This window comes from Taudactylus pleione, unplaced genomic scaffold (assembly GCF_031769625.1).
Source record: "Taudactylus pleione unplaced genomic scaffold, aTauple2 ptg000541l, whole genome shotgun sequence".
NCBI classification, from domain to species: Eukaryota; Metazoa; Chordata; class Amphibia; order Anura; family Myobatrachidae; genus Taudactylus; species Taudactylus pleione.
Window position 1 is genome coordinate 801,141 of NW_028284943.1, and position 12,070 is coordinate 813,210.

A 12,070-nucleotide genomic window follows, 5' to 3' on the forward strand; every position below is an offset into this window, starting at 1 on the left:
GGTCTGGGCACTCGTAAGCCCCAGGGAGCTTCCTGCTCTGATCGAGCAGGAAGCTCCCCACTGACATCAGCAATGATGTCAGTGGGGCCGCCCCCAAACGGCAAGGGTTCCAGCGGGAACGCCTCCATTTGGGCAGGCATGCCCCCTGTCCGCCTCCCAAACGGGGCGAGCTGTCACTCACCATCGACAGCTCGCCCTGTCTGCTGCGAGACCCCTAGCGACAGAACATCCATCGCTAGCCGGGTCTCACGCATGTGCACGACAGAGTCGGCTTCGTCGTGCGCATGCCCAGTGGGGCAACATCAAGCGCTCAGCGCTCGCAACCGACTCTGAATGACTACCTAAGTGCTCTAAACTGTTAAGATTAGCAGCTTTATCAATAGTTTGGCACTGATTATGAGTGTCAGCCATGATTCAGGTGGACAGAACAGTAACTAATGTTGGGTACACACTATACAGATATATCTGCAGATCGATTGATCTGCAGATATATCTGCAGATGATGGTCATTCATACACACTGATCGGCCATCATCTGCTTCTGGCCGTGGGTCCCGGTGGCTGGGTCGGGGGCGTGTCTGCCCCCCTTCCCGTGGCCTCTGCTGCATATGTGCGGCACACTGGCCGATGGCCAGATAAATCTAGAGATATATCTGCCCCTCGGCTTTGCAGCACAGCAGACGCGATATGTCTGTGAATTACGTTGTTCACAGACATATCGCGGGCACACATGGGCCGACGGACAGCAGATATATTGGGCGATCAATTGATCAGCCAATATATCTGCCAATGTGTACCCAGCTTAAGAAAGGGATCACAACACATCTGTTTCTGGTTTTGTCAAAAACATATTTTTGATATTCCATTCTGCAAGAAGATGTAACCAGATTAGATTGCAAAAGTTATTTAACTAGGTTACAGTGAATCAGTAATTCAGCTCTTATCTAATACACGTAAATTCAGGACTTATGGGTATTCATGTGGTATCATGTACAAAGTAGCTGTGCTCACATCTTTGGACCATGAGACTTCTGCGGTAGATAAAAGAACGATACAGGGGCTGGCTTAATGTGCTATTCTTGCATAATTGCTTAGAGCTATGTTTTCTACTGAACTATCATGATCCATGCTGGAGTAGAAACTCATGGGAAACATATTGTTGCATTCTTCCTGGAAGAGCTCTAAACACTGGTAAGTGCCTATTAGAAGTGGGCTGACATATAGACTGATGTGTGTGTATTGTGACAAAAAGGAAGGTTGTCAATGGGAGATATATATGCAACAGAGTTTTAGCAGCCTTGATTGCCAGACCACCAGTGAGAGGCTGATAAAGGGTGTGTCAGTTGTTGTAGTCAGTCTCTCACTGCCTGGGGAACAGGTCAGAGGTCTGTTTAGACACTGTGATTGCTGAATATAAATGCTGTGCTAAAGACTTCTGTTTTGTGAGAGGGAGGGAATCATTTTGCTTAGTTAGAGCTGGACAGAATATGATTTACTTTTATGTTTTGTTTATTTTTGTGCTGCTACTAAAGCTAGCTGTGGTTACTTTATGAATCTGTTGTGTTTTTTTTAAACAAGAGAGAGAGATAGAGAGAGAGAGAGATCAAATATTCTATGCAGAATACATATAAACTAATCAAAATAGGTCATGGATTTTTTTCTATGATTTAAATTTTGTTGCTTGATGTGCTTAACAAAACACATGGTGAACCAAACATTATATTTCAAAATCCAGTATGCTCTGTAGTTAAAATTAGGCATTTGATTGTACGCAATGATCCAATTTAACACCTTTACAGCGTTTACACAAGTAGTATAATTTATAATGTTTTTATTATACACTTTAGGCACTAGTTAAAATTTTATGTGATGTTTAAATACATGCTTTTGACGGTAATGATATGTCTGCTTAAGCTATTAGCCAACATAATAGGTAAGATTAAGTGCATCATTTAAAAATTATATTTAAAATTAGTCAACATATTAGAAGATGTCTGTGGCTTTTTTGATGGTATGAATATACTGCGTGGTTTGACATATGCTTTTATCTATATATGCATGTACATTTGTTTGCATTGTTATGTGCGCATGCGGATGCATGCTATTACGTCAGATGGGTGTCCTCAGCATTCACGGGCGCAGATACATTGGTGTGCGCCTTTTTCCATTAGCATTCTGAGATATGTGTGTATACGCTTTGGGCGTTTGTGCGGTTGCTAATACTTGAGACTCAGAATCAGCCCCATTATGACAATACTGGTTGAAACCCTTGGACTAGTGTCACAAGATATTTTATAGCTGTAGAATAAAACCTGTTTATAATTCTTCATTAACTACGTACAACAAACAATTATCCTTGTTAGGATCCGATTAGTGTGATCGACCCCCCCACATGCATAGGAGACTGCTGCGGTTGCTGCTTAGCAGCCGCGAGCAGTCTCCCAATGCAGCCTAGCAGTGTGTGCTGGGCTGCTGTGATGTAGGAGGGTAGGGGGGGCTTGCCTCCAGCAAGCCCGTGCCTTGGTAATTAGTACCCACTCTCCCCCCCCTCTTGGCGCCCCTGCCCGTACCAGCCACCAATCTGCTGCTTTCAGGGAATGCCTTCTCCCAGCCCTCCCGTGGCACCGCCCCCTCCTTTGGCTCCGCCCATTTCTGTTCCTCTGATGGATTCCTCCCCAGAAAGCTCTGTGGGAATCCAGGTATCTTAAGAAGAGACCAAAGAGAACCTCCTGCAATGACAGGTAAGTAACTGTCGGGGATGGGGGCTTTATAGTTTTATATTGGGGATGGGGTATATATTAATATTATTTGGGGTTTATTAATGTTGATTCAAAGGGGGGCGGGTTGTATAATATTGTGGGGGGGAATGTAATATTACATTTATGGAGTTTGTACTAATTTTGTGTTGGGCTATATTTAAGGTATTTGGGAATAGTCTATAATGGGTGCAGGGTGTGTGGTGCACATGGGCCCCTGGGTCCAGGGGGCTCACACCGCACACCCTGCACCCATATTTTCTAATACGTTCCTCTCTGAGGTCCTGTGTTGGGTGTCTCAGACTTGTGCAAAATGCCGGAAAATGGCCGCTGCAACATTTTCCCGGCGACCTGCACATGCACAGTAGACTCTGGGCACAGACTAGTGCCCAGAGACTACTGCTGTTGCGGTCGCCAGTCAGCCATCAGTCTGCTGCCGGCCACAGGGGAGAGAGGAGGGGGACCTGGATGGGGAATGTTCATGGGCCCTCTCCTCTCTTAATACGCCCCTGGAAATAGTGTTATGTTGTGTGGGGGTGTTTTGTGGAAGATGATAAAGGGGTTATATCAATGTTCACCGTACATTCAAGTGTATATATATATATATATATATAATATATATATGTATAATATATATATATGTATGTATTATTTTTATATATATATATATATATATATATATATATATATATATGTAATGCCCCGAAAATTAGAGAATAAAAATGTTAAGGTGCGGGAGAATGCTGGAGTTACCTCAGTGGTGGATCAGTCTTCTTAGTTATTCCTTTGGTGCAACTCTCAACTCATATCTCAGACACAAACAGAATTGCAGCAAACATGTATTCTAATAATTCTTGCATTTATTAATAATGACACCAAACAGTGACTGGAATAGGTCAGTTTGACTTAAATTAATCATTGAAGTAGTTCACACATAACGTTCAATATGCACAACCTCAATTTAATAATTAATTATCTGGTTCTGTACAATTAGTCTAAAATAACAATATTACTACAGACTTAACTAACACGGACTATAATACCTGCAGTTCTAGGTCACATTTGAGTTCCTGTGTGTACACATTGGGACCCGTAGTTGCATGCATGCACAAAATTAGTTTTTACTTAAACAGTATTGTTGCAGCGCTGTTGATGAGATAATAGCTGTTATATTCATGCCACAAAGTGACTGCTTGTGTGTGTAATAAATGTCTTTCTGTCACAAAATCTGAGGCAGGATCTTAGGATGCAGCTTCCCCTCCGGAAGGTAGGCACAGCTCACTGGAACACATTTGCTTTGTGTTAATAACATGGAAATAGACTGTGGCACTACAAGTCCCAGCCACTGTTTTGCTGTAGCTTGTTTCCTCTGCTTCCGTGCAGGAGCCACCATCTCAGCACACGCCCCCTCATGTGTAATGGCCGCCTCTCCCAGCTCCTCCTCTAACTGCCGTTTCAGCCTGCTGCCCATCACTCTGCTCTCTCCAACTGTTGTTTTTCTTTTTAAATCAACTTTATTAAAAAATGTCACTGACTTTCACTCCCTTTCCAAAATGGCCAATTAAATATCATCTCTTATGAGATGGCCATTGTAATCAGTGGATTAAATTGTTAATTTCTACATAGGCATATAAGTTACAAACACATATACCCCTTGCTAGGCATCTTGAGGTTTGAAATGAGATTGTCTTATTACAGTTGCTGTTTTTCCATAGAATGGTCAAATGACCTTTTGGGGTCAAAGAAGACATAAATTGAGGCCTAGCTCCTACCTGCCATTTCTACATCTAGAAGTATATAGCCTACATGTTCTTATCAGTAGTTAGCTACATTCCATTGGACTGACCATTTGTAAGCTGTGTAGAGATGCTAAGCATTATGGGTAATTAACAGTGATGTCCAGACTCTATACAAAGGAGCCTTGAAATAGAGTTCATCTCCAGACATTAGGACACGTCATTACTGTATTCTCTTTGTCTGAATATCTTAGTGCTTACAGAGCATGTGCAATAGAGATAAGTTTGGTCAATGCTATGCTGGACCAATGAGTGCTTGATACCTAGCACTGTTTGTAACTAGTATGGGCTTAATATCCAGAAAGCCAACACCCCATTTTAGGGTATATAAACCAGAGGTACACAAAGGACCCATTAGCTCATGGTAGATTTGAGTCTGCAGTAGGATGCTGCCAATGTATATTGAATAATTTGGGCGTTGTGAAACGATGGGCTCCCCAGAGAGAAGATAAGATGAAGTACATCTTATGCTGAAGATGATGATTTACTGGTGTCATCTGAATACATAGACAAAAGTTGAGTATACTGTATACTTTGTATGTTGTTTGTTGTTTGTTTGTTACTTGTAAATAAAGTGTGTACATTTGTACTCACACATATTGGTCACATGGGTACTATTTCATTTAGATCAGAACGAAACCCACCGTTATGCACTTGGTGTCGAGAAGTGGGATCGGAAGGGTTAATTAGTTTGTGACCAATAGACTGATTCTGTAAAAAAAAAAGTGCAAAATGATGTTTTGCTTTTTCTCTGCTGACCTGTATATTGCATTGTGATTTAGCTTAAATCACATTGTATGTTGTTTTGTCTTTTTCTTTTTAAAAAAAAAAAGAAAATTGAGAAAAATGTTTTGCAAACTTTTGAAACATGTGAAAATTGCTAAGGGTAGATTACAGAATAAGTTCAAGAAATTTCAGAAATGTGTTAAAAAATCTCGTATTAATCCAACATGTTTACGGACGCCCTTACAATGTAGTGATGTGAGATTTTTAAAAGCTAATGATTTTGAATCAGATGAAGTTTTACGTGTTTCTGATTCTGCCAGTCTGCCTTTAAAAAGTTCCTTAGGGAGGAGGAGGGAATCCTCACAAGCAAGAGATGAGATGTCAGCTAGCGCAGATATAAGTGCTGATTTATTACACACAGAAAGTGTAGAAATTAGTGAGCTTGAAATACAAAGAGAAGTGTGTGAAGTTACGCAGAAAGAACTTAAGACAGAAATGAAACAATGTATTCACACTACAGAAAATGTGTTTGCTCAGAGCAGTGTAATGAAAATTTCTGATTTCACAAAATGTTAACAAAATGTTGAAATCCATGAATGCAAGGAATATGTCCAGAAATCAGAATCAAAATTGAATGCAGATGAGGTTTCTGATAACATGCCATTGCTTAGTGATACAGTTGAGCTGAATGATGGTATGTCTGACTTGCCCTTGTTTGCAATGCATTTTGAAATTATTGAAAAAGATGTGTCTGCATGGCCATTCGAAGGGGTGTTGCTGAGTGAAGGGGTGGTGATGATGCCTTTTGCCTTGCCCAATGAGACAAAATGCAAGGGGTAGAAGATAGAAGGGAGTTCATTAAATGACTATGCCCCTGAGACTGAAGACTTCCCCCATGACAACATTAAATTTACATGGCATGATCAGCGTGTCATTGTTGAGTTTGAAGATGCAAAAAGTGAACAAGATGTGTTTTCCGTTGAAACATCCATTGCAAATGATGTTCATGGTTTACTTGCTCATTGTGAAGGAGGGGTTGGTGGGTACACACTGACCAACCACAAGGGGCATACATGCATTACAGACACACTGATTGTGGGTTTGTTTAGTGACAAAGTTGCAGATTTTGTGTTTGGTAATGAAATTTGCATCCCAGTGTATTTCCTTACAAAGCCTTACCAGCCAAAGGTTTTGAAGCAGCTGAAAGACACACGGTTGCTAATGACAATGGCAGAAACTCTCATGCTGATTGGAGAGTTTAAAGCACTACTTGCTGGCCGAGTGAAATTTAAACCAATGTTTGAACTGTCCATATTGGATTTCTTTATGATCACAGCTCCACGGTGGTGGGAAGATTTCCAAGACAGAGAGAATTATTGGTTCATGAACTATGGTGCTATCTGCACACACACAGGACTTTTGTTGCCCATTGCTGAAGCAAAGCAGCTATCTTTACAAGCTGACAGCCGACAGACACAAGAAGGGGCTAGTGAACTTGTTGCATTTATGACTGTTTTCCAAGTCACTGACAAGACTGGATGCCCTGTAAGTCTTCACACTGAGAAATGGACATTTGATACAAAGTCTACATGGACTGTTGCTGTCCAAAGCTGGAAGATAGATGTGGGACATGCTGATACACACACCTACAGCTTCAATGGTGTGTACACAAGTGATCTGAGCAGAGAACATGATGTGCAATTCACCGCAAAGACAGCACTGATGGTGCTAGAACTGTTTAGCCATGACGGAACTGACGCTGCATTCGAGCAAGCTCAAATCAAAGGGATTCCTTATATCCAAAACATGGTCAGAGACATTGCAAAAACCTGTTACATTTGCCAATAGCTGGAAATGTGGCCTACCTTGCTTACTACTGATAAAGGCCTTATATACTGTGAAATAATGACTGCACAAGTCTGGCAATTTGAATTCATCGTTTGCCACCAAGAAGATGAGGACGAGTGTTGTACTGAACAGCTATAGAACACTGTCATTCAGGAGTGAAGTTGTCTCAAGCAGAGTGATACAAGATAAGAGACTTTCCTGAACATGTGACACAGACTGATTTGTTGATATTATGGGATGTCTGAGAAGATTCAAGCAGACAAAGACACCCATTCTACAGACACGACATGGAGTATATTGGGTTTTCTATGCTTAAGTTCATACCATTCACAAAACTGACATCAGTATGATTGAATGAGTGGATGTGTTGTTTAGGAAACAGGAATGTTCATATATATACAATGTTGGGTGTTTAGAGCAGGCTGTACACAGTACATATATTTTGATAACCGAAGGGTGGTTAAAAGGTTGAACTTTTTAAGTAAGATATCTGGAGCACAGACACAAACACTTATGATAAGGTTGTTAAGAAATGTTTAGTAGGAAGAGGAATAGAGACAGATGTAAGAGATAATTGCAGCAGGATAAGTAAATGCTTATTTTGTTTTGTTGTTATGGTTTATCTCACACTGTTTATTTGTTTAAGCCAACAGGTTGCTGGTTGGAGCAGGAGGTGAGAGAACGTCGCTGGAGGTGTGTCTAAGATGGCGATGACCTGAGAGTGATTTCTTATACAGGAGAGAGTCCAGGAGGACAACAGAGTTATAAGATCTGACAGCACAGCCATTACATACATCTATGTGTATTCTGCAAGACTGAACTTGTGCCTTATATTTGTTGGATCCACACTCAACAATATTCTCAAGACTTTTTCAAGATTTCACTGAACTGAATTGAACTTTGCTTTACTTTACTGATATTATCTTATAAGTAACTGATATATTTGATATAATCATATGTATTATTCACTGTTATTAGAGTATTCACATGATATAAAGGAATATATATATATATATATATATATATATATATATATATATATATGTAGAGAGTTAGAAATAAAACAAGAGTTCAGTGATGCTTATTGACAGATTCTGCAATACAGCCAGAGTGGTCAAGTCCTGGATGGAAATGTTGCTTAGTGTGATTTTATATTACTTTTTATATGTAATCATGATACTAACCTTGTTATATTATATATTGTTACATAGTGTGTTAGGATAAGTAGTGAAAGTACAATGGAGGTTTAGATTATGCAATGGGGATCATGTTCCAGATATTTAATATGTAGAAATTGGGGTGGAATGTAATCAGTGGATTAAATTGTTATTTCTACATAGGCATATAAGTTACAAACACATATACCCCTTGCTAGGCCTCTTGAGGTTTGAAATGAGATTGTCTTATTACAGTTGCTGTTTTTCCATAGAATGGTCAAATGACCTTTTGGGGTCAAAGAAGACATAAATTGAGGCCTAGCTCCTACCTGCCATTTCTACATCTAGAAGTATAATGAGCCATTCATAGCCTACATGTTCTTATCAGTAGTTAACTACATTCCATTGGAATGACCATTTGTAAGCTGTGTAGAGATGCTAAGCATTATGGGTAATTAACAGTGATGTCCAGACTCTATACAAAGGAGCCTTGAAATAGAGTTCATCTCCAGACATTAGGACACGTCATTACTGTATTCTCTTTGTCTGAATATCTTAGTGCTTACAGAGCATGTGCAATAGAGATAAGTTTGGTCAATGCTATGCTGGACCAATGAGTGCTTGATACCTAGCACTGTTTGTAACTAGTATGGGCTTAATATCCAGAAAGCCAACACCCCATTTTAGGGTATATAAACCAGAGGTACACAAAGGACCCATTAGCTCATGGTAGATCTGAGTCTGCAGTAGGATGCTGCCAATGTATATTGAATAATCTGGGCGTTGTGAAACGATGGGCTCCCCAGAGAGAAGATAAGATGAAGTACATCTTATGCTGAAGATGATGATTTACCGGTGTCATCTGAATACATAGACAAAAGTTGAGTATACTGTATACTTTGTATGTTGTTTGTTGTTTGTTTGTTTGTTACTTGTAAATAAAGTGTGTTCATTTGTACTCACACATATTGGTCACATGGGTACTATTTCATTTCGATCAGAACGAAACCCACCGTTATGCAGCCATTGTCAGAAACACTTGTAAAATAATAGTCTACAATGGCTGGGTAATATCGGTGGTTTGGACAGGTCTTTAAGTGATACCACGTACCTGCAGGGTACCACATGCTTCCCCCCCAAAAAATGCGTGTCCTCACGCACTACATTTTCCACAAAGTCTCTTGTAGAAATAGTCCAACTGCCATTGACTTAAACTAAACATGAAACTTTAAACAAGTATAACAGCACAAATATATGAACATTTGCTTTGTTCTACTTCCTTTATCTAACTTTGGTTGGCCTCTGTGAGTATGACTCTGGAAAAGATGGTGGTTTAAGCATACTTTGCAGATTTAGGTGCACAGATTTGCCTGGCTGCTCTACCTCTTGGCTAACCACCTCTTCCATTGCTTTAACTTGCTTTGGATCATTGGGGCGCTGCAACCTGTGTCTGTACAGTTTCCTCCTGTGGCATGGGGTATAGCAACATGTCTTGCAGAACCACTGAGAATGGTAGCTTATATGGCATCTAGGTTGAACTCGGTCAGCTGAAGATTTGCTACCTTGGACAGGAACACCACCAAGACCAGTCACATTGGCAGCTTCCATACCTTTTTCCCCCTTCACCACATTGAACTCAACAATCTCTCCATATCCCAAGCTACGGATATACTTTCTGGGATTGTTCTTTTTAATGGCAGTATAATGTACAAACACATCTTTCTTGGTGTCAACACGATTTATGAAGCCATAGCCGTGTCGCACATGTAACTAAACGACTTTCCCCAAAACTTTTCTTGTGCTTACTTCAGGCACTTGGTCTGTTGCTGGTGTGACAACTGCTTTAATTTGATTCTGGACTACAGGATGAGGGTCCACATCTTTTGGGCTGTCCTTCTTCTAATGACCTCTGAATCTCTGCAATTAAAGACTCCAACTGATAGCAAGTATTTTCCATATGGCCACTTCTATTGCAATGCCTACATGTAGGCCGGCCATGCTGTGAGAGGCTTCTTCTGGTGCTCTGTTGGTAGTTCCACCTAGAATCATCTTGCTGCCATCTCTTGAAGTGCCAGTCTGTCTCTTCTCGGAACTTGGCTAGTTGCTTCATGCAATTCTGCAACTCACTGCACATTTCAGTTATTTCATGGGTCACTACAGCAATTTGCTCTTTTATAGCACTGAGTGGATCAGTCCTAGGGGCCTGTGCACCTTGTACGACAACTTCTTTTAGTGTGTGCGGTGCCATGGTTCCCTGCTGCATGGTCTCGGGAGGGTATTTAATTTTTAGGTACCCTGGCATCTCAGGAAAAGACAATTCCTGCTCCTGAAATTTCCCTACCAATTTAATGGCAGCTTCTTTAAAGCGTAAGAATGAGCTATTTGGAAACTGTAGCTGAAGTAGGCATAACTGCGCCTTCACAATCTCAATGTGGCATCCCTCTATAAACTGATGAATCAATATCTCATCTGTTGGTCTGACTTCTGTTGGATCAAATTTCTGTTGGGCTCGAAGTGCCTTCTGTAGACTGAGTGCAAAGTCACGCAGAGTCTCCCCAGGCTGCTGTTTTCTTGTGTAAAAGTCCATCTTAAGCTCAGACAGCTTTCTTGTGTTAAATGTGGCAGCTAGTCGTTTCAGGATAAGGCCTACGGTTTTTCTTTCTTCCACCGGCCATGAAGTCACTTCTCTCAGGGCTGTGCCTTTCAGCTGCCATATCAGGATCTCCACTTTCTGTGAATCACTCAGTGGGCATAAGCGGAACATAGATTGGAGCTTTGCCTTGAATTCTTCGAATACACTGGTACCGGGAGTATGTTGTTCCCCAGAATAAGTCGGCAGTCATGGAGCCCCAAAGTAATACGGCATAGTTATTGGTGAAACGCTAGCCATGGAAGGAGTTCCTTGCCTGGGTTCATCTTCTTATCCATCTGACATGGTAAAGGTTTGTTGTTTTGATTGTGACATCTTGCTTTTTCTTGTTGCGTAGAGAGAAGCCACCTACTTTTGACTCTATGGTTGATCCTGTTCGTGGACGCCAAATGTAATACCCCGAAAATGAGAGAATAAAAATGTTAAGGTGCGGGAGAATGCTGGAGTTACCTCAGTGGTGGATCAGTCTTCTTAGTTATTCCTTTGGTGCAACTCTCAACTCATATCTCAGACACAAACAGAATTGCAGCAAACATGTATTCTAATAATTCTTGCATTTATTAATAATGACACCAAACAGTGACTGGAATAGGTCAGTTTGACTTAAATTAATCATTGAAGTAGTTCACACATAACATTCAATACAAGTATCAATATGCACAACCTCACTTTAATAATTAATTATCTGTTTCTGCACAATGAGTCTAAAATAACAATATTACTTACTACAGACTTAACTAACACGGACTATAATACCTGCAGTTCTAGGTCACATTTGAGTTCCTGTGTGTACACATTGGGACCCGTAGTTGCATGCATGCACAAAATTAGTTTTTACTTAAACAGTATTGTTGCAGCGCTGTTGATGAGATAATAGCTGTTATATTCATGCCACAAAGTGACTGCTTGTGTGTGTAATAAATGTCTTTCTGCCACAAAATCTGAGGCAGGATCTTAGGATTCAGCTTCCCCTCCGGAAGGTAGGCACAACTTACTGGAACACATTTGCTTTGTGTTAATAACATGGAAATAGACTGTGGCACTACAAGTCCCAGCCACTCTTTTGCTGTAGCTTGTTTCCTCTGCGTCTCTGCAGGAGCCACCATCTCTGTGGTACCTGCAGGGTATCACATATACT

At 40.7% G+C, this 12,070-nt stretch overlaps 1 pseudogene; it reads right to left on the reverse strand.

The window, feature by feature from the left end:
• Nucleotides 1–9,563: 9,563 nt before the first annotated feature.
• LOC148500855 (uncharacterized) overlaps nt 9,564–12,070 on the reverse strand; it is a 28,734-nt pseudogene continuing 26,227 nt past the window's right edge.